Source organism: Acomys russatus, chromosome 21 (genome assembly GCF_903995435.1).
Source record: "Acomys russatus chromosome 21, mAcoRus1.1, whole genome shotgun sequence".
Taxonomy (NCBI): domain Eukaryota; kingdom Metazoa; phylum Chordata; class Mammalia; order Rodentia; family Muridae; genus Acomys; species Acomys russatus.
Window position 1 is genome coordinate 45,782,465 of NC_067157.1, and position 23,464 is coordinate 45,805,928.

Consider the following 23,464-nt stretch of genomic DNA (forward strand, 5'->3'; position numbering starts at 1 on the left):
GACAGCTCCCCATCGCCCCAACCCCTCATCACCAGGATACAGCCTTGGCTTCCCAGACAGTTTCTGTCAAAGCAAAGCCCCTGCCTGCTACAGTTTAGTTCTTTCTTTCTTTCTTTCTTTCTTTCTTTCTTTCTTTCTTTCTTTCTTTCTTTCTTTTGTGTTCTTTGTATTTATTATTAGTGTGTGTGGATGGGCGGGGCACACATGGGACCCAGAGGACAACTTTAGGAAGCTAGTTCTTGCCTTTCACCTTTGGTTCTGGGGGTCGAATCCAGGTCATCAGGCTTGTGGGAAAGTACTGAACTGTCTCCCCAAGTTCCCTGTGTCTTTATTGAGCCCATGAGTTGATATCTTTCTGGCCCCAGAAGAATCCTTTTTTTTTTTTTTTTTAATTTTCATAAATATAATATATACCTTTTTAGATAGTTTCCAGCCAGACGTTTTTGTTTTTAAATAGATTTTATGATTCTATATCTAAAGTGTATTATGACTTAGAAAACTAACTTGTGTTTAGGGAGCTAGAGGGTGGCAACAAGGTAAGAATGCATACACTTGGCCAGGTGTGGTGGTGCACACCTTTAATCTCAGCACTCAGGCAGAGACAGGCCTGATCAACATAGCACATTTTGGGCTAGCCAGAGCTCCACAGTGAGAAATATATAGAAGCATAGCTTCACTCTTCAACACACACAGGGAAAAAAAAAAAAAAAAGCATAGGAAAGGACAAAGGAATAAAGAGATGCTTAAATCACTTATGATTATGATTTTTTAAAAAGTCAAAACTATAGTCAGAGCTAATGTCTATTGAGCATTTGCAAGTGCCAGGCCATCCGTGTTCAGAGCAGTTTGTATGTGTTGACTCTTCGGCTGTTCCCAGTGTCCTTTCAGAGCAGTCATCTCTCTGTTCCTGTTCTGAAAGCACAGAGGACTTGAGTCTCTCACGCAGCCATGGATGGCAGGTAGCAGGTCAGGAGTCATCCCCTACTTTGCTTCTTAGAAAATGTCCCCATTTTCACACTGGGCGCATGCTCCTATCTTCTGTGAGTTGGTGGAGTTGAGCTTGGCTTCTGCTAACCAGTTTGTTTAAAAGAACAACTTCAAACTATCTGCTCCTTATGTGGGCAGGTGATATCCAAAAACCTTTATGCCCTCTGTCCAAATATCCCATACTAATTAGTGAAACGGGCCAGCGAGGTGGCTCAGTAGGTACCACAGCAGCCCGAAAACCTGAGTTCCATTCCTGGAATCCTCAATAGGAGACAACTGACTCCTGAAAGTTGTCCTTTGACCTCTACAAAGTCAAAATGCCCTTAGGGGTCTGGGGAGATGGCTCAGTCAACAAGCTACTTGCCACACGAGCACGAGGACTTGAGCTAAGGCCTCGATGAGCGTGCCAGCGCCACCTGTACCCTCAGCACTGAGGGGATGGACCCCTAGAGTTCTCCAGCCAGTCAGCCCCGCCCCCAAACCAGTGAGCTTCAGATTCTGTGAGAGGTGTTATCTCAAAATAAGGTGGTGAGCAGCTGGGGAGGACACCCAGCATCACCCTCTAGCTCCACACATATACCACAGATGCTCACACAAATAAATTTCATTGCAATAGAAGCTTCCTTGAGCTCTTTGTTGAAAATCTCCCAGCCAGGCACTTGGAAGGCAGAGGCAGGCGGATCTCTGTAAGTTCAAGGCCAGCTTGGTCTACAAAGTGAGTCCAGGACAGCCAAAGCTACAGAGAGAAACCCTGTGTCAAAAAACCAAAAAGAAAGAAAACCTCCCTTTCTGAGATTGACATCTAGAAAAATGGAGGTGGTGAAGTACAAATGGTGGTACCACTTCCAGGTGCTTTTACACCAAAGAGACATAGATCCTCCTCACCAAGAAATACATCCACGGGGCTAGCGAAATGGCTCAGCAGTTAAGAGCACTGCCTGTTCTTCCAGAGGTCCTGAGTTCAATTCCTAGCAACCACATGGTGGCTCACAACCATCTATACTGTGATCTGATGCTCTCTCCTGGTGTGCAGGTGTACATGCAGATAGAGCACTCATAAATATTAAATATATATACATTTTTTTTAAAAAAACATCCACACATGTACAGCAAGATGGCACCCCACCCTGCCTTCTCTTTGCACGTTAAATTAAAACATGCCAGGGAACCATCCCACTTATAAGGACAGCTGGACACAGAATGTTAATTTCGCTGTGTGTTAGGCACAGCCTATGGCATATTTATGATGGGCTAAGGTCAAACCTTTATCTCACTTCATTTCCATATGCCATAAGAGGGGGCTTTTTTCTGCCAAAGAGTGAGAGTGGTGAAGGAAAATAGCGGGAACCAGCGAAGTAGTGCCAGAGCTCAGAACAGAGCAGCCAGGGAGGGTGCCGATGGCTTGTGTCTTGCCTGCATTTCTGGTTTTCCAGGAGCTTTAGGAAACATGATTCATTTTGCTTCAGAGATGCTATGCCAGTATTAGCCAACCGAAACCATTATTCCTACTGCACATTTGCACATTGCTTTCTATATGCTGGATGATAATGTGCCTGCAGAGTCCTGTTTGGTCCCACAAGATATGATGAAAATAGTTATTCATGGACGTCCATAGAATTTGCTCTTGTGAGAAGGGAGAGATGGGACTTGGGCATGCCTGTAACCCCTTGCTGCTAATTCCCCACCCCCTTGTCCCACCTGCGATGAGGCCATGGTTTCCCTCTTTGGAGGACACCATATCTTGACCTGCAACCATTCAGTAAGCTCCTATAGTTCTCCCAAGGGATCTCTTTTTCTCTGTGTGTCTCTGTCTGTCTGTCTGTCTGTCTCTGTCTCAGTCTGTCTGTCTCTCCCTCCTGTATAACTTTTTTCCTACGCTACTATCTCTCTGTTCCTCAAATAATTATTTTCTCTAATGGTAAGCACACTGTGAGACTTAGGACAACAGGATACCTAGGTTTAGCATCCATCTCTATATAGCTGGTGCCTTCATCCTTGGGTGCACCGGTGTCCTCCCACCTCGCCTCTGTAATTCTGAACTAGATGTAATTGGCATTATCATAGAATCAAGAGATAAAGGTCGGTGGGTGTCGGGGTTTGGGTTTTGCCATTGCTTTTGATGGGGATTGACAACCTCTCGAGGCAGAAGATGCTAGAGCTTGTGTTTCCAGTCTTGTTGAGTAAGTGTCACTACTGAAAACTCTCAGTGGTGGGACACCACTGTTACCTGGGCCACCTGGTGACTGGCTTGCCCCTGAGCACTTTGGAGTCAGCTGTGCACGGCCTGTGAGCACGCCCAGCTCCCTTTTGGCACGGTGAGGAAGGACTCCTCCTCACGATATTATATGATGCACTGGGGAGTCGGTGCTTTCGATGGATTTTTTGGCTCTACTGGGTTCCAGACTGAAGCCTTTTCCTGTATTGCAAGGAAATAGTCACTCTAGTCACTCAAGGAAGGACATAAGAGTTCAGCAAAGGGCAAAGCAGTCCAGTCAGCAAGGGAGACAGCTCCGAGGTGAGGCAGCACTAGTTCATGGGAAACGACACAGAAACAACTCAACTGATGTCTCAGATAGCAGAACCTTCAGGGTGTCTCCCACCAGAGCTCACTAGCCCTCTTCTTTTTAGATTCCTAGTCCTCAGGCACACAGAGACCTTTCCTTAAACCATTCCACCCTAGTGACCCCCATCCCATTACAGCCACACAAATGCCTGAGCTCTGATTCACTTTTTCAACAAATATGGAGGAACGGTGGGTACTAGGCCAAGAGAGAAGCAGACACAAAGTGCCTGGACCTTGCCATTGAGGAATGAGCAAGCTAGTGAGGCACAAGCTTTGTATCCAGACAACTGAGAGCCGGGGCTCGGAGCAGCGTGAGGTTGATGGGCTCCAGAAGCCTGCAGAGCTGATGGCACTGAGGCTGGGACATCTGGCAGAGAGAGGGATCACCCAAGCCTGATCTTGATGGACACGGAAGAACATCTTGGGGCTGGAGAAATAGCTCCGAGGTTAAGAGTGCTACCTGCTCTTCCAGTGGTCCTGAGTTTGATTCCCAGCAACTATATGGTGGCTCACAACCATGTATAATGCGATCTGATGACCTCTTCTGGCATGCAGGTATACATGCAGATAAAGCACTCATATACTAATCCCAGCACTTGGGAGGCATAGGCAAGCAGATCTCTCTGAGTTCAAGGCCAGCATGGTATACAGAGCAAGTTCCAGTGCAGCCATGGCTACACAGAGAAACCCTGTCTCAAAAAAACAAAAAAGAAAGACAAAAGTAAAGAAAGAATGGGGGGGGGGAGGAACAGCTTAACCAGGTGATTCAGGACAAAGAGGCAGGTGATACAAAACTTCAAGACCTGCAACAGTGTTGTTAATGTCCCTTAATATGGCAATCCTGTACAAGCTAAGAGTTCTAGTGTGTTATGACACTGGGCAGGAAGGCATGACTTAGATCACGTGGACTTGAATGTCAAGCTTCAGAATTAGAGTTTATCCTGCAGAGCCAGAGAATTTTAAGTAGAGCAATATAATTGTGTCCACACTTTAGAATGATCACTCAGGCAGCGAGATGGTTGGAACAGAGAGAGAGACGCAGTTAGAGGCATGAAGACCTTGCTGAAATGGTGGCACACACCTTTAATCCCAGTGCTCAGGAGGCAGAGACAAGCAGATCTCTGTGAGTTCAAGACCAGTCTGGTCCAGGGCAGCCAGGGATGTTACACAGTAACCCTGTCTCGAAAAAACAAACAAAAAGGATGGTAACAGTTACAAAAAAAAAAAAAAAAATGCACAACGCTTATGTAAGGTAGAGACAGGAGATGGGGGGATAGAATGATTAGAAAAAAAGGAAAAAGCCAGGCATAATGGCGCACACCTTTAATCCCAGTACTTGGGAGGCAGAGGCAGGCGGATCGCTATGAGTTTGAAGCCAGCTTGGTCTACAAAGGGAGTCCAGGACAGCCAGGGCTGTTACCCAGAGGAAAAAAAAAAAAAACAAAGAAGGAAAGAGAAAGAAAGAAAGAAAGAAAGAAAGAAAGAAAGAAAGAAAGAAAGAAAGAAAGAAAGAAAGAGAAAAAGAAAGAAAGAAAAAGAAAGAAAGGAAAAAGAACTCTCCAGTGATCATCACTCCTGACATACTCTACTAATGATGGAGCTGCTATTTAACTCCAGGGGTGGGGCTTCCCCCAGGACCGTTTACAGACACAATTGTACCCCTAGGAAGATTTTCAAGCTCGGCATACAGTCACACTGTGGTTTATTGCAGCAGTGGAATACAAAACAAAATGGAAGGGTCCATCACACAGGCTAAAGTAGAGGCAAGGTCCAAAACCCGCTCCACCTGGAGTCCAGCAGGCAGTGAGTTACAGCAGTGCCTGAAATGCTATGGACCAAGGAAGCTCATTACAGACTCAGGCCCTGGGGTCTTTATTGGGACTCATCACGTGGCCATCTTCTGTCTGGCCCATAACAGTACAGACTCTTGAAGGGAAAGCAGATGTTAAGCCTAATTATTGGTTAAAAACAGTTTGGGTGGAGTGACCTAGTCTTCCTACTTGGGGAATAATGGAAGCCCCGCTCTCACTCACACCCCTAACACCGTTCCTGCGGGACATGGTTTCATGAGGATCCTGTTCTCCCATTTGTTGCACCATCCCTGTCCTGCACAGCCTTTGGCCGGAGGAGTCTGGCAATAGCCTCTCCCAAACAATTCCCAGAGAAAGGCCATTGCTATCCTCCTCTTCCCTCACGTCAGAGGTGATAGAGAGTGGAAGCTTAAGCTCTGCCATGTGTCTTACATGCATCGTCTCCTGTTTCAAAGAGCCTGCTCCTCAGACTTGCACAATCGAGCCAGTCACACCAAGGCACCCACCTGGAAGGAATTTCTATACAGCCTTTGAAGTCAACCATTCATGTTCAGTTGACCTGGTTGCTTTTTTTTTTTTTTTTTTTTAATGTTTCCACAAGGAACAAAAGATAGATGTCGCATTCTAAGACCAGAAAAGGGATGCATGGACCCAACATGCATATCAGCAGCACGCTCGCTGAGAGCAGGACATGGCCAGTGGCCTCTTGATGAAGGAAGTAAATGGTTAAATTAAAGTGTGTGGATTTTTGCATAAAAGTTAGAAGGATTTGAGTAGGATTTGAGAGCTGAAGCAGCTCAGTGGGTAAGGTGCTTACCATGTAAGTGTGAATCCATGTAAAAAGCCAGTATGATGGCACACCCTTGTAATCCCAACTTGAGGAGGTACAGGCGGGCAGATCCTTAGGACTTGCTGGCTTATTTGGTGACTTCTAGGCCAATAAGGGACCCTGTCTCACCCCACCCCCAAAAATAAGGTGGATGGCATCCTGAAGAAAGATACCCATGTTTGACTTGTGACGTCCACATGAATACACACACACACACACACACACACAACCAGGGTCTGAAAAAGGAAATCGCTATTTGTTTATTGAGTTTTGAATTCCATTCTTGGCAGCTTAATGTGGATGGATGACTTAGAAAGCCCTACAACATTTTTTCTTTGAAACATCCATCTCACCTAACACATGTAATGTAGCTTTAGCTTTGGTTGCGGAGTTAACACTGGGACCAAAGACACCTTCTAAGCCACTTGCAAAGGTGCACACTTAGTCCCAGCCACTCAGGAGGCAGAGACAGAAGAATCACGGGAGTCTAGGAGTTCAACTGGCCTGCCTATGCCCCTACTTATACTGAATTACTCGTGTGTATGAGTGTGTGTGTGTGTGTGTGTGTGTTCGAGAGAGAGAGAGAGACTGGATTCACATGTATGTAGTAACTGCTGCTTTTTAATTCACTTCCACAGCTCACCCTTAGTGATGGTAGGTAGCACCTTGCATTATTCTAAGTGTCTCGAGGAATAGCATGAAAAATGTGCCAAGTCAAATTTAATAGTAGAATGTAAATTTTAAAACAAATTGCAGGTCTTCTGTAATTTGATCTCGAAGCATATATTTTAAAAAGTAAGAATTGTCCCTTTGGGTCTTTATTCTTTTCTCGGCTTCCTTTACTGTCTCCTATGTCATCCACACAGCCTTTGTTCTCTGAGCTTTTAAACATGATTAATTGACGCTGTGCAGCCTAGCATCAGGGAAAGCCTGAATATTTTGTAAGATGATTAATCTTGTTAAATGCCCATCTTTCTTTTCAACTTCACCGACAAATATGGCTTATGCAGATGTAGGGGCGATTATGTTTGTTTCCCTGTTTAAATTTGTGGCTCTTTAGCATAACATGTTTCCTTTCCATGAGGCCAGCCAAAAATAATATTGACAAACTCATGAGGGCTTTCATCTGATACTGTTGCAATCTTATGCAAATATATTTAGACAGCTAAGCGAATAGAATAATTAAACATCCAATGTCAAGAGTGGAGAAGGGGGCGGGGGTGGGAAACAGCGCCAGCTGTCTTTCCGTTTTTCTGGTTGGAACTCAATAAAGTATTTGAAAAATACACCTTTAAAACTAAAGGTCTGGATTGTGTGGGGTTGGTTTGTGGTTGTTCTGTTTGTTTCTCTTGACTTTGTTGTTGTTGTTTTCAGACTTGAATAGATCACATTGTGGTGACAGGAAATGACAGGCATTTTAGGGGGCCATGTTTTTCTGCAAATGCGAGCAGAGGTTTAAAAGACCCCTGTCATAATCTTTCCACTGGGACCAGGCCACTCCTGGATGAACTCACTCAGAGGGAGAGGCTCTCGAAATACAAAACTGAATTGTTTGTCTTTAAAAATATGCTGTTTTAAAGTTAAAAAAAAAAAAAAATCCAAGAATGAAAAGAGGCTAACATTTGGAAAAAGAAGTCAAGCTGCAGAGGTGTGTCCCATAGCCCTCTGATTTCTCTAGCAAAGCTTGCTTCCAAATAATTTCACATTGTACAAGATAAATTTGAAACTTTCTATTTAAGACATCTTTTAAATTCTTGAGAAATAGCAACTTGAAGATGGGCGGTTTTCTTTTTCCAATTTACCAAAGATTGGTTTAAGATCCACTATTATTCCCCACCCCCCAAATAACTGTTTTTAATATTAAAACAAATGACTGTCTTCTTTATCAAGGCAGCAAATGTCTGCTCACATTCTGGTTTTGTGCCGTCATTTTCAGGGGAAGAGGTGATGTTGCCTGTGTTGTCTTTTCTGAAGGAAAGGTCTGGGAGGGCTCAGGCCCAGCCCTCTTCTCCAGCCCCAGGCGACCCCACTACACTCCTTCCTTGCAGGCTTGCCCAGTACTGCCGGGTCTCCAAGCTGAAAGGCCTTGGGTTGGGATATGATGGAGTTACTTCCTGCCTGGTGAGGGCTTAAACTCAACCAGTTTGTCAGAACTCACCGGTGGTTTCAAATAGCAGAAACTCAGCTCAGACTTGGACAAAAAGAGGGAACAAACTGGCCCCACATAACAGAGAAGTTCTGTAGTTGGTCCTGTCTCAGCCACTGCTCTAGTCAGGCCAGTGACTTATGGCCTCCTTACCTCAACATGGCTCCACCCACTCCATCCCTTGTGCCTGTCACAGTTGTCCTACCTCAGCTAAGACCCACAGTCTCAGGGACCTCTCCTCCACTGTTGTTGCAAACTGAACAATATTTAGCATCCCTCGGTGGCCCTGTCAGCCCAGGCTTGCACCATCACCATGACCCACCAGTACATGCATGATCCCCCTGTGGCCTGCACAGTCACTGGAGACCAGGACAGCCCCTCAGCGGCTACTGCACAGACTACACTGCAGAATTAAATCGGAGATTTCCCACTAGCAATGACCGCTGTTTGTTTGGGGACTGGTGGGTTGGAATGCTTGAGAGAGAAAGCCATTTGAAGCATAGCTCAATGTCTAGCAGATCCCTCTCAACATGTGGTTTTGTGCTGTGGATTCTGCTCCGTGACACTTTAATTTTCTTCTTCAAACGCGAGTTGCATACATCAATAAAAACCCTAACTAAGACAGGAGACTCTCAAACTTGGCTTGTTCTTGTGCGCACACGGACTTCCTACCATTTCTCATCTGGTTTTCACGTTCAGCATATAAAAGCAGTGTAGCTAGATCGTTGTACCCCACTTCAGTGTTAAAACTGTGAAATGAAATTGTATTAGTGCGGCCAGTTTAAAATCCCATAAATCATGTCATCATTTTAAATTTTTTGTAGCTGACAACTTCACACACGTGTATAATGTACACTGTTCATTCTCACTCTCCAAAACTCTCTCCTAGGCCTATGCCCTCCTACTGCCACCGAGCCCCTTATTGCCTTGTAGTGTACCTCCTATTTTCACGTCTTCTTTCTGTTTGTTCTGGGGGGAGGTGTCTGTGTGTGTGTGTGTGTTGTGTATGTTTCCCTCAGTTTAATTCAGTTTGCTAATATGAACACAGTACGGGGTTATTTATTGGAGTATGAGCAACTTAAATCTGATGACATCACCAGAACCAGCCACATTTAAATATTTACTATCTATCTATCTCCCTCTTCCCACCTTATTTTTTTGTTTGTTTGCTTGCTTGCTTGTTTGTTTTAACTTATTGAGCCTTGGCTGTCCTTCAACTTGCTACGTAGACTAGGCTGGCCTCAAACTCATAGAGGTCTACTTGCCTTTGCCTCAAAGTGCTAAGATTAAAGGTATGTGCCACCATGCCCAGTAACATTTTATCATCTTTTTTTTAAATACAAGATACCACCTTTTCAGTCTTAAAAAAAACATCAGAAATAAATAATAAGGTATGGTATCAACCCGTGTAATCCAAACTCAGCAGGCAGAGGCTAGAGAGTCAGGAGTTCAAGGTCATCTTCACATACAAGAATAAACTTTGGTACATAGAAACATACTAGTGAAGCCTTTAAATTTGAAATTTTTACATTTGTTTGTTTGTTGAGTATGTGTGCATTATGGAGGGGGGGGGCATCTGGTTAGCAAGGCATATAGTGAGATTGAGGCCAGGTTGTGACAGCTGGGATTTCATCTCAAAGAAAAAAATTTTTAAATAATAGTAAGTGGTAGAATACCTGCCAGATAATAGAAGGCCCTGAATTCAGTCTTCAGCACTGTAGGATGGATGGATGGATGGATGGATGGATAGACGGACAGATAGATGGATGGATGCATGCATGAAATAGAAGTTTTCATGCAGATAGATAATAACACATATAAACATGTATCTTATTCATGGCCTAAAATCCTGGTTGGAACATGATAGCAGCCTGCCATCTAGGCACCACTGTTAATTTCTTCCTTCCTGCTAAGGCTGTGGGGATACCAGCCGATGTGCTCCAGAGTGCCCCATGTTTTGTTATTTGTTTATTTGCCTGGGTCCTGCAGTCGCATTATAAACAGGATGACTTCTAGTGAGGATCTACAGAAGACCTGAGAGGACTGGAAAAACACATTTGCATAATAAGTTTATTCTCGGTCCTGGCAACATGAAAGATATGAGCAATGTTAACCAGACAGCACAGCTCTGATTGGGGCCATTGGCCACAGAGGATACTTCTGGATAAACCTAAATAACAGCTAGGATTCAGATCTGATAGCAGCCCCATGTTTCCATTAAGTCAATGGATGGCAAAGAAAAGTTTGTTCGGTCCTCCCAGCTATAGCAACAGAGGCATTCCTGCCGGACCACGCTGGAATAGAAAAGCCACACTGTGATTTTATAGGGCAATGGTGCCTTTTGACTGGTGACCCTTCAAAAGGAACTTGAGCCAAGATCTTATCAGTGATGGAGATGGAAACACCAGAGCATTTTCCAGTATTATTTTTCACTCTTCTGTTTTTGGACCTAGTTCATGATGCTACCAGCTTCATTGGAATCCTGAAGCATTTCCTCGGGGCTCTGAATTTCTGCTTTGGGTCAGTTTCCTCTTGAACTGAGGCTTTCATTACAATATCCATATGCCTCCCAACTCATTCCCTGACCTCCCTTCTTCTTTTTTTTTTTTTTTTTTTTTTTTTTTTTTTGGATTCCTTTAGCTTTTTCATGTTCCCACCCACTAATCCCAGAAGAAGTGTTTGGAGCATATCGCCCAGTCATTTTTCAAAACCTAACTTAATAGGAATTGTTTAAGCTTGATATAAGTTGCATAAACATTTTAACTTAACCCTATATCCCAAGACAGCTGGACGTGGCAGTATAGAAAAGGTTAGGAAATTTAAACTCTCTCAAGTTGGCAGGAATATTACCATTTTCCCCGCACTTGGCATTGTCAACAAGGGTCCATTCACTGGAGGGGCCATGGGTCTCTGTAAAGACAGGATCAATACTTGTCCGCAGCTGTGTTTCCTTTGAGCTCATCTACGTGTCTTTGAAGCAGTGACCATGGTCTCCGGCTTTGATTCCGACTGTGTGGACCTGTGCCAGTTTTCCTGATTTCATTAAATTTTCTGGAAAGAGCTGAAACCATGGTATCACTTCATTGCAGCTTTCACATCAATCATAATTTGGGGCGGGCTTGGTGAAAGACGAGGAATTCAGACTTGGGAGGCTGGGGAAAGCGGGTCCCGGGGCAAAGGAATAGAATGCAGTGTTTACTTCCTATGAGTTCAGCCACCCCGACCTTGTAGATTTTCAGCTGGCTTTAGTCTAAAGCAGCTACGGTCATATGGCCCAAATCTAGTTATGAAAAAAAAAAAAAAAACACCGTAATTTTAATGAGGCCTCTCTCCCTCCTACCCCCACTTCTCCTTCTCTCTCCTCTCTTATCTTTCTCCTTATTCTCCCTTCCCTCCCTCTCCTCTCCCTCTCTTTCTCCTTCCTTCTCACCCTCTCTGCTGGACCCATAGGCCAGAGGACCTTTGTGTGTTGATTGTTTTTGGCGAAAGTTAAACATAGACTCCATTCAGTAGATCCTCGGTCACCCCACTTTTCCACTCCCCTCCCCTGAACCAAGGCTGTCATTATGTTGTTTTCCTACTGCTACCCTCTGCCCTGGTTTGGCCACTTTTTTCTTTGGGTGCACCTTCCAATGAGAAGCCAAACCCCAGTGCCTGCAGCGTTCCTTCTCCCAGCAGGCCCCAGGGTTGCTTTCGTCAGCATCCTCTGACTTGCTCCAATGCACCAACTTGTCCAAAATCATCTTCCTGTCAAAGTGTCTCTAGGGACCCCCCTCCCCTCCCCTGGCAGTCGGTGAAGGCATTTGCGTTTTGTCATACAGAGAGGCAGATATATGAGACAGTAGTAAGTACAAGGTCACTCCCAGGTACCTGCTCGAGGTTTTCAGGCTGTACACCCTCTGTGGGTCCTGGGGATGCAGTGAACATGATGTCGACGTAGACCTTGCTTTTCCTATTCCTAGCCAACAATCACAAGACCAGCTCCCAAAACAGCCAGCAGAACCTGCCACTTCGGTGTCCATACAAAGAGCCCAGCTCTGGATTGATGTTCCATGATGGGGTCATTCTTCCCTTGTACAGATGACTGAGAAATCACCAGGTTTACTACATCTGGTCCAAGTGTCATGAAAGTTACGTGTAGCTATTGGGGCTAGAAGAGAGTGTATCCCTAAACACATAGGGGATATGAGGGATGAGATTCCACATAGAATAGTACCTTAGGCCAGGCAGTGGTGATGCACAACTTTAATCCCAGAACTGGGAGGCAGAGGCAGGTAGATATCTGAGTTCGAGGCCAGCCTGGTCTACAGAGTGAGTTCTAGGACAACCAGGGCTACACAAAGAAACACCCCCCCCCCAAAAAAAAGTACCTTGTTACATATGTTTATGATTTAAGTCCTACAAAAATAAATTACAAGTGGGAAATACTATGAAGGACTCTCAGGTACCCATAGCATCCCTCTCTCTGATACCCATGGCATCCCTCTCCTGTACCAAGTTAATGCCTCCGACTCTGGCTTTCCTAAGATGTGCATTCTGTCGAAGCATCAGTGTCTGTGGATGCCTAGCCTTCAGCTGGTCATGGTACCTTTAAGGAGAATCCTGGCTTACCAACATTCTTCCCATTCTTCCACTCTCTGGCCTTTTAACCCCTTCTGTCCCTCACACTGTCTCTTAGCACAGAGACTGAGTAACGTTTCCTGTGGAGGGACCAAAAGCAGCATCATGGACCAGGCTTAGAGTCACATGGTCTCCATCCTAACTGCTCAGCTCCTCTGTGAAAGCATAGACAGCCACACGGCCATGCATAGTATACACACACACACACACACACACACACACACACACACACACACACACGACCGTCTGTGTTCTAATAAGCCTTTATTTGTAAGAACAGGCAGCTAGCCAGATTTGGTACATGGGCCTTATTTTACTGACCCAAAAAGCAAGGTTCATGTGATGCTCTTTTCATAGTAACCCTGCAGAAGTGCTTCCATAGGACCCCAAATGCCCAGGTCCTGGTGAGAATGAGATGGAAAGGGTTAAAAAATGCTCTTTCCTAAAGCAGAGAGGCAGCCATGTTCCTTTGCCCATGGGAATCTCCATTGGCTCTCTGGCAGGGAGGTTAAGTGGTAGCAGGGAGTTACTCAGATTCAGGGAATTCTAAAAACTGTTCTGTGTCACTTTCCCTAAGGTCCAAAGTGGGATGGCAAATGAAAGTGATGCTTACCACATCTGTTTGTTTGTTTGTTCGAGACAGGGTTTCTCTGTGTGTCCTTGACTGTCCTGGACTCGCTTTGTAGACCAGGCTGGCCCCGAACTCACAGCTTGACACATCTTGTAGGGCATGCCTGGAAATGAAATGCTTATGCAAGCGTCAGATATGCTATTGGTGTACAGAATCACACCCTACAGTGAGTGAAATGGCCAGTAGTGGACTAGAGGAGGCAAAGAAAGTAAAAGTGACGCGTTTGTTGAAATTGGATGATGCCATTTCACTACCATCCCAAGCTATGGCAGGAGGTGTGCTGGGGGAATGCTCCCTGCTATAAAGTGCACTTACGTTGGCAGTCTGTGCCTTATATATAAGGGAAGCTCTGGCTCTATCAGCCTGATTTCTGTGGGAAAATAGCTAAGGGACGGATGGCATCCCTCTGCTTCAGCATGCTAGAGAATTACTCACGTGCGTGTCAGATGCCTAAGTGGCATTTATTTGAGAATGTACCCTCATAGGAAGCTGTCATTCACCAGGGTGGCTGAGGGGACAGCTGAAGGGAGGCACACTGAATGGCAGATGGTTCTAGCTTGTATTGGTGGCAAAGCCATGAAAGCTCTAAGCTGTGCCCCCCCAAAAAAAATTTTTTTAAATAAAATCTAAGTTCAGAGGAAATCAATTCATTTTGTTTAAGAAATGCAGAGAATTTTACAGACACTAGAGAAACAGTAGTAGTGGTGTTTGTACTAGCCATCACTCAGCTTTACAGCCCAAATAGCAAATGTGTACAGCCTTATTACCTGTTAATTCCTACAAATAGTTTTTGTAGGCAAGGTCTCACTACGTAGCCCTGGCTAGCCTGGGCTTCACTATATACAGAAGGCTGGCCTTGAACTCACAAAGATCCACTTGCCTCTGCCTCCAGAGTACTGGGATTAAATGTGTGCACCACCACACCTAGCCCTCCATTTTTGTTTTTTGTTTTTTGTTTTTTTACAGCATATATTAAACTACATTTTAAGTACAAACTCTCTGGCACCCTGTTTTAACATATGTTTTATGTGAAAAGATTGCTTTTCCTGTGTTTATTTTATGTGTTAGTTGGGTGTTGCATAGAGGAGCTTATTGATGTAATTTTGTTCATGAGATTCTCATCTTAAAATCTAATTTCCCAGTATATCGTGTTTCTCATAACATTGCTTTCTAATTGGTGGGTGGAGTCATGGGTTAACATGAAAAGCTCCATGAGCCTATAAGAGTTACACATACATTTGTAAGACAATATTATCTCATTTAATGAGAAATAACACCCTTCGGGGTACATTGCACACTGGGGAAGGTGGGGGTTACAGGAGTAAATTGAGCCTCTCCTTGAAAGAACCGAAAAGTTGAAAGAAGTTCTGAAAAATAATACCCAGACCTTGCGTATCAGCTTGGATAGACCCTGATCACCCAGGAAGTAGGAAGCAGGCAAGTGGGGCCCCAGAACTATGGTCTTAGCTAATTTCTTGAAAATGCCTCCAGGCTGGTGTGTAAAGAGAGGAACCCCAGACAGCACAAGCTCAGCTCGGTCCCACATTGAAGCCGCAGAGAGGGCGTCCCTCCAGGGAAATCAAGGCAGCTAACATCTGCGTGGCTTAGTGGCTGGGAGGAAACGTATACCTTCCTGGAGCATTTGGGATAGTACAATCAGGACATGTATGAAAAAACTGCCCGACGCCAGGAAAGGGGTCCCCCAAAAGAACTCAGGGAATCACGTGAGGTCGCTAAGAAGGCAGGAAGAGGTCAGAATTGTCAAAATATTAAAAAGGCTTGCCTTGGTGGTGAGGATAAAGTTAATCCCAGACTAAGCATAACTCTAGTTCCCCCTAACAGAGGTTAAAAGCAAAACCCGGAAAGGTTGCCCTGTGCTGGAGTAACTACACAGCTTAGCTGTGTCAGAACAGAATATAAGAATGAGGAGCTGGGCAGTGAGATGGCTCCTCCGGTAAAGCCGCCGGACATCAACCCTCACAGCCTGACTTTAACCCTGAGGACTCACACTGTCGAAGGAAAGAACCAGCTCCCACAGCTATCCTCCAGCTGCCATACACATACACACACATACATACATACATACATACACACACACATACATACATATACACACATATATACACACACGCATACATACATACACACACATACATACATACATACACACATATATACATACATAAATACATACATATACACACATACCTACTCACATACATGCATATATATACATACATACACACGTGTATACACACCCACACATACATACATACACACATACATACACACACATATACATACACACATACATATATGTAATACATTTTCAAGGAATAGATATAAAAAAACAGTGAAAACACAACAAAATAAAATGCCTGACATCCAATCCAAAATTACAAAGCCTAAAAGAAATAGGAACATGACATATGATGAAGAAAGCCAGACAAAACTAACCCATCAATTTTACATGTGTTAGAGTTAGTAGACAGCACCATTAAAAAAACAGCAGTGAAGAGCACTGGCTGCTCTTTCAGGGGACCCAGGTTCGGTTCCTAGCACCCACTGGTGGCTCACAACCAACTGTGACTCTACTTGCAGGGGATCTGAGGCCCTCTTCTGGACTCTGTGGGTACCAGGCACATGTGTGATGCACAGACTTACACTGAAGTGAAACACCCAGGCATATAAAACTTTTTTCAAGTTACATGAATGTGGACTCTCTCAAAGGCTCTTGCAGCACTGCGCTGTAATTTTTAACCACGCTTGCCATGGGTAACTGCAACCATGGAGGAAGGACCTACAAGAGAAAGTTAGCGGGGAAGCATGAATCGAAAAGCAGCCAGGGTTGTAGAACAGCAGTGAAAACTTCAAATCAGAGGCTGCTGGAGATGGCACAGTGGGTAAAGCACTGGCCACCCAAGTATGAGAGTCTTGAGTTCAAATCCCGGAAACCCATTTAAAGATGGACACAGTATTTGTCTGTAGTGTCAGTGTTCCGACAGTGAGATGGAGGGCGGAGACAGAAGAAGCTCCGTCCTACACGGTGGCGAACACCAGAGAGCATATCTCAAAGGAGGTGGGAGGTGATGACCAGAAGCTGAACTTGTCCCGACATTCGCATATCATTCGTGCACACTGATGAGGCACACAACACAAAGACATTTTTCAATTAAAGTGGTGTTTTCATCCGTGGACATAATAATGCATTTGTAAGTAAAATAACATTTTTAATATGCATGAAGTGGGGAGGCATGAGGAAAAATTAGGCAAGTCCACAAGAAGAGCCAGAAATTTTCAAATGCCTCTCAGGAAAAAAAAAAAGACTAAAATCAATAAAGATGTAGAAGGCTAGAATACTACAATTGCACTTGACCTAATTGGCATTTCTAGAACACTCCACCCAGCAGCGGCAGAGCACACCATCGTTGCAACTATGCATAGAACATTTGCCAAGACCGGCTATGTTTTGGGCCACAAAACTGGTCTCAATAAATCTTAAAGGATTCGGATCACACCAAGTATGTTCGGTAACCACAATGGAATTAAGTGAGAGATCACAACTGAAAGGCATCTGGGGAGTCTCCAAGTATCTGGAAACCAAGCAGGCTTCAGTGCGAGCATGCACTCGCCAGTCGTCTGTCTCCTAAGGACGTGTATTCTGGAATCAAAGGACTACTAAAACTCATGACCCTGCTTTAAAAAAAAAAAAAAATCCATGATCATCAGAACAGTCTAGTAAACCTAGCCTTCAAATAATTCAATTTCCAAATAGGCAGTGGAAACCAGAGGGGAGGAGGTGAAATTATGAAAGAAATAATTCTTGTCCCCAGAACTTAGTTTCTAATCAAAGGGGTCCCCGAGATAGAGTCACAGACTAGCACCAGTGCACCTTATCATTAAGTACAAAGGACCATTGGTCATAGAGAATGCTAAAACCATTACAGGAGGATTAAATCAACAGCAAGGAGGAGGCTAGACTACAGGACAGCATTGGCCTCACACTCAGGAAAAAAAAAAAAAATACCCGTATCTCTATACCTGGCCAAGCTATCTATCAATGTAATTGTTGGTGTACGCCTTTGTGGCCTCAGAATGCTGCCAGAGGAGTGTGTTTACCAGTGACTAAAGTGTGCTTCTCTCCTGCTGGTAACGTGGCAGATTAAGTAACTTAAAGCAGCAAGAATGGATGGCAGCCATAACAAAGAGCTCTAAACCCAGCCTGGCTGCATTCTCCGCTTATAGCTTCGGTATTGGCATCAGCTGGGGGCAGGACCTCCTCCATGACCTGGGGTCCTTTCCCATGCTCTTTGCCCGGTTTTTGCTGGCTGCCAGCCACCCTCAGGTCCTAGATGACACATGCAGGACTTTTGCCACTTGGCTTCTTCATTGTTCCAGCTTAGTTCCTGAAAGCCAACAAGAGACAAAGACTGTCTCTTGAATATGTCAGGAAGGGTAGTGTCCCATTACATGTGACCTCTTATATTGATTAGACACCAGTCACACCTCCATCAAAGACTGGGGCCAAGTGGGGTCATCATGGGCCTGTCTACTACAATATGGATCAAGGAAATGAAAACCCAGAGAGCAGACCAGTTCTATTGATTCTAGAACAGGAAGAGCCCACTCAGGAGATTGTTTTTAAAACCCTACAGGATGATGATGGTGACGGTGATGATTATGATGGTGGTGGTGGTGATGATGATGATGCCGAAAGGATGACACCAAAGAAAATTAATCTTTTTCTTCAATGCATTAAGAGATGAGTTAGAGGACTGGAGAAATGACTCAGTGAGACCTGAATTTAGCTCCCTACTGCTAAACATCAAAGCCAAGCATGAGCTTAACCCAAGCACTGAGGAAGCAGAAACGAGAGGAGTCGATCCCAGGCTAGCCAAAGCGGCCATGCTGCAGGTGCAGCAAGAGACCCTATTTCAGAAAGTATGGTGGGGAGAGAGAGTCAGGAAGAAACCTGAAGTGGACACCCAGCCTCTGCGTGCGTGCATATAATGTCCCCACAGAGCAGTGTTGGGGGGTGGGGGGTGGAGCATGGACAACCTTAGTCAGAGAACACATTGATATGTAGATGGAAGATACATAGGAAACCAAGCCAATGACAGCACAAGAAAGTATTAACTCAGAAACAGAAGAGGTACAAGGGATATGATTAACATGCACAGCATGGCCATGTTGCATGTTATTCGTGTCCTACTCCATCCTGACCTAAGGTAGTTCTGTAGTTAGAGACACAATGGCCAATCATGGAGAATGTGGAGGGCTACATTAGAAAGCAGTAGCTAATACCTGATTCTGCAAGGCCACGTAAACAGAGGAAGATATCTTAGCTAGAGTTTTATTGTTGCAAAGAGACCCCATGACCACAGCAGCTCTTATAAAGGAAAGCATTTCAGTGGGGCTGGCTTACAGGGTCAGAGGTTTAGTCCGTTGTCGTCATGGCAGGAAGCATGGCGGCACACAAGGCAGGCATGGCGCTAGGGAAGTATAGTAGGGATAGTATAGGGGATAAAGGCTCCTGCCACCAAGCCTGATGCACATCTGGATCAGCAGGCAGCAGTAAGAACAAGTGCACTGCTGGGCCTGGCTTGAGCTTCTGAGACCTCACCAGCTAGTGACACACTTTCTCTAGTAAGGCCATGCCTCCTAATCCTTCCAAATAATGCCACTCCCTAAGAGCCCATGGGGGCCATTTTAAATCAAACCACCACAGACCGGGAACAGCCACCAGTTAATGGCTTCTGCCTCTTGGGAGCATCAGTGAGGTTGGTAGGCAGCATCGGGCAGAGAATGCCATGTTTTTATATAGTAAGCCTTCAGGAATGGCGTAATCTTTTAAGCTAAGTTCTTGATTTAATTTTGGCAAAAAGTAAATTTGGGAGGAAAAGACAAAGGATTGACTGTCGTGTTCGCTTCCTGTTTCTCCTTTTCTCCCTGCCTAGTGCTAAAGTTTGAACCCTGGTCCTCATGCGTCATATGAGCTGTGGTATTCAGCTACACTCCTAATCCCTCTCCTTATTTTTAATATGTGGTAAATGTGTTTGTCAGAGAAAAGGGGGAGTCCTAATTTGTGGCTGAGTTCAATAGAGTTGGTCCTTAGTTTTCTCTGTCTTCTCCCTGTGGTGCTCACCTAGAAAAAGGTGGCCCCATAATGTTGTCAAGGAAGGCAGTTAAAAGTTGGGGACAAGGGGGACAGATAGTATAGGGGATAAAGGCTCCTGCCACCAAGCCTGATGACCTGAGTTTGAGGCCCAAAACCCGTTTAGTAGAAGGAGAGAACTGAATCCTGCAAATTGTCGTTGGCCCTCCACATGTATGCCATGGCACACCACACACACACACACCACATACACACATAGACAGAGTTGGAGGGAGGGCACATGCCCAGTTCATAGCAGCCCAGACCTTATCCCTGTGCACCCTTAAAATAGGAAACAGTGTTCTGTTTGTGCAAGTCACATGGTGAGGTGTTTTCCAGCCTGAGATTTGGAAAAGTTAAAGTAGGAAGGAAATATGTTGGCATTCTCCTTATGGCATAAAAGGGCTGGACGTAGTAAAACATGGCTGTAATTCTATATTTGCAAGGCTGAGTCAAGAAGGTTGTATGTTCAAAGCTAGACTGGGATATATCATAAAATCCTGTCTATTAAAAACACAGAGAGCGAGTAAGTCTGGGCTGTAGTGGTGTATGCCTTTAATCCTAGCACCCAGGAGGCAGACACAGGTGGATCTTGGAGTTCAAAGCCAGCCTGTTCTATAGATGGGGTTCCAGAACATGCAGGAATACAAAGAAATACTGTATTGAAAAACAAGATATAAGCCAGGCATAGTGGCCCACACCTGTAATCCCAGCACTAAGGAAGGCAGAGGCAGGTGGGTCTCTGTGAGTTTGAGGCCAGCCTGATCTACAAAGCAAGTCCAGGACAATCAAGGCTACACAGAGAAACCCTGTCTTGGAAAACAAAACAAGAAAGGAAAAAGAAAAATAAAATTATAGACATATATGTGGGTAGGTAGGTGGGTAGATAGATAGATAGATAGATAGATAGATAGATAGATAGATAGAATCAGTTCTAGACCTAGGCCAGTGTCCTAAAAGAAGGCTCCAAGCAATAGAGACTTCTGTCATCTTTGGCAATTAAGATGGGCCACAGGTGGCTCCTCATCCAGCATGTGTTGGCTAGCCAAGTTTCCAATTGGCAGATATGGTCTGAGGCCTCCCACCCCATCCTTCCCTTTCTCTTCTCTCCAGCAGGCTTCTACACACATCCCTCAGCACTATGCACAGCATCAAGGAAGAGTCAATAATATAGACCCTCTCTCTGCCCTCTTGTTATGTTTGTCCACTCTGCAGCGGTGTAGAGGAAAACAAAAGAGAAAGGCTAAACTAGTCAGGAGATAATGGCTCCCTGGTATAGTGCTTGTGTGAGGCCCTAAGTTCAACACAGCAGGAGGGGAAAATAGTAAACTTCCTAGCAGAAACAATGCCTATCATCCCACCCTTCCTTCCGGCTCCTTCTCCCCCCTCCCTTCACAGGATGATGATTCAATGACCAAGATTTCTGTCAATGTTCAAGGGAGGCGCGCTCCTCAGAAACCTGCTATTAAATCATTTTGTTTCCCCGGAGCTCATAGAGTCTCTGAGCATGCCCTCTGCAGATGGTTGGTGAATGAGTATGGTGCCAAATGGCAGGAAAGATCCAGAAAGGTAGAGAAGCATACAGAGGGCACTTCTGCTCCGTGCAGCTCTGCTGGGCCTGCATATAACAGTCTTTGTGTCAACCCAGGTGCTCAGTTTAAGATCACGCTTCTTCGTTCTGATTTATAGCTGCGCTTCTGCGGAGCTGTCTTGATCAACGCTGTCCCCATTGGCTTGGATATGTTGCATCTTGGCTCTTGAGTTTAGCTTCAGATTTGACCATGGTAACTAGAAGCTGTAAAAGTATGGAGTTGGGAGCTATACCCTCTGCTGAGAGTAACTTTAAGATAGCTGCTAATACAAGAAAATTTAGGGAAATATCTCAAAATTAATAAGCCTTAGTTCTCCCTGTTAAAGAGCGAGCCATGGACTCAGATTTCGTTTTGCTTTTTCTATTCCTGTCTCTGCCATGAGTAACAGTCTTGTGTATATGTGCATATGAGTTTATGAGCAAGAAAGGGTAGAGGGTGATAAGGAGAGCATGGAGGTCACGGGACAACCTGAAGGAGTCATTTCTCTACCTTTATATGGTCCTGGAATAAATCTTAGGTCATCAGGCCAGCACAGCAAGGCAGATGCTTTCTTCTCTGGCTGCTCGTTTCTCTCTCCACACAAGTAATAAAATAGCAAAGCAAGCACTGTGTGCTGAATGCCTAACCGGGGTCCTTTCTTACCTTGTCTCATTTTAATTTCAAAACAGTCTGTAATGTAGGCATTGTCACACTGTACTTACTAATGACTAATGAAGGCTCAGTGAGCTGGCTGCCCAAGGGCCATGCCTCTCTCTAGAAAGCAGAAGGCCTCCCCACCAGTCCTGATCTGGTTCCCGTAGTTACCCACCCGTCAGACTGCTGACTCACCCAGAAGCAAGCTCCTTGCAGATCATCCTGGTTGGTACCCAGGAACACAACACCACTGCACTGAGCATCACTGTGTCTATCTCTGCATATATAGAGGGTGGAAGGAAGCCTGTCATCCACCTACCTCAGGGATGCTGGTCATGGTGACACAGAGAAAGGCTGAAAGGATCCAGGGGGCCATGTGAAGAGCCACATATAAACGGCTTAACACCTGTGCACTGGTGATCTCTGTGTATCTCTTAGGGAATGGATAGAACAAAGCAAGCGAGCAGTGAAGGACCAGTTAGTTAGTTGGTGTGGCCTTGCTTTAGGACTTTTTTCCTTGGAGTTGCTAACCCTCTAGAATTAAGTTAGCAAAGCCCCATTCCAGCTATAACTGATTCCTTCAGCTTCCAAAAAGTGTTGTGTACGTGTGTGATTCAGGGGTGAAACCCAGAGCCTCCTCAAGTATGCTAGCTAGGTAAGCCCTCTGCCACTGAACCACATCCCCAGCCAGAAACTTTTAACTGTGTAGGTAATTCTTCAATGAGGCCCTGCAAAAGAGAGATGTTTACGGACTTCACCGTGTTAGCAGTAATCCATGTGTTTAATCTTGATGGAGTAACCGGGAAGAGGTCAGTAGTGATTCTAATCATACCTACTTTAGAAGCGGTTGCCTTGAGCCAGGTGCGGTGGTGCACGTCTTTAATCCTAGCACTCAAGAGGCAGAGGCAGGCGGATCTCTTGTGAGTTCAAGGCCAGTATGATCTCAAAAGTGAGTCCAGGACAGCCAGGGCTCTTATTATAGAGAAACCCTGACTTGAAAAAGAAAAAAAAAGGTATTGCCTACTCCCTGCTTGTTTCTAAAGATCATCTTTGTAAAGGTTCTAGCCCTCTTTTGTTTTTTTGTTTGTTTGTTTGTTTTGTTTTGGGGGGAGCTCTGTTTGGGATCTTTTAAGACAAGCTCTATGTAGACCTAGCTGTCCTACCGCTTGCTATGTAGACTAGACTGGCCTCAAACGCACAGAGATTCACCAACCTCTGGCTCCTGAGTGCTGGGATTAAAGGTGCATCACCACGCCTGACTGCTAACACCATTCTTAAATAGACATTAAAGTTGAAAAGGAATTAAAGCCAGACATAGTGGCAATGCCTGCAATCCCAGCACTCAGGGAGGCAGATCTCTTGAGTTTGAGGCCAGCTTTGTACAAAGTGAGTCCAGGACAGCCAAGGCTACACAGAGAAACCCTGTCTCGGAAAATGAATGAATGAAGACTAAAAACTATAAAGTAGAACTTCCTTTCATCTGTCTATCTCCAATCAA

The 23,464-nt window shown here is 44.9% G+C and overlaps 1 protein-coding gene across 1 annotated transcript in view; it reads left to right on the forward strand.

The window, feature by feature from the left end:
* Mthfd1l (methylenetetrahydrofolate dehydrogenase (NADP+ dependent) 1 like) overlaps positions 1-23,464 on the forward strand; it is a 184,621-nt gene that overhangs the window by 150,117 nt on the left and 11,040 nt on the right. The gene's annotated exons all lie outside the window — the stretch shown is intronic.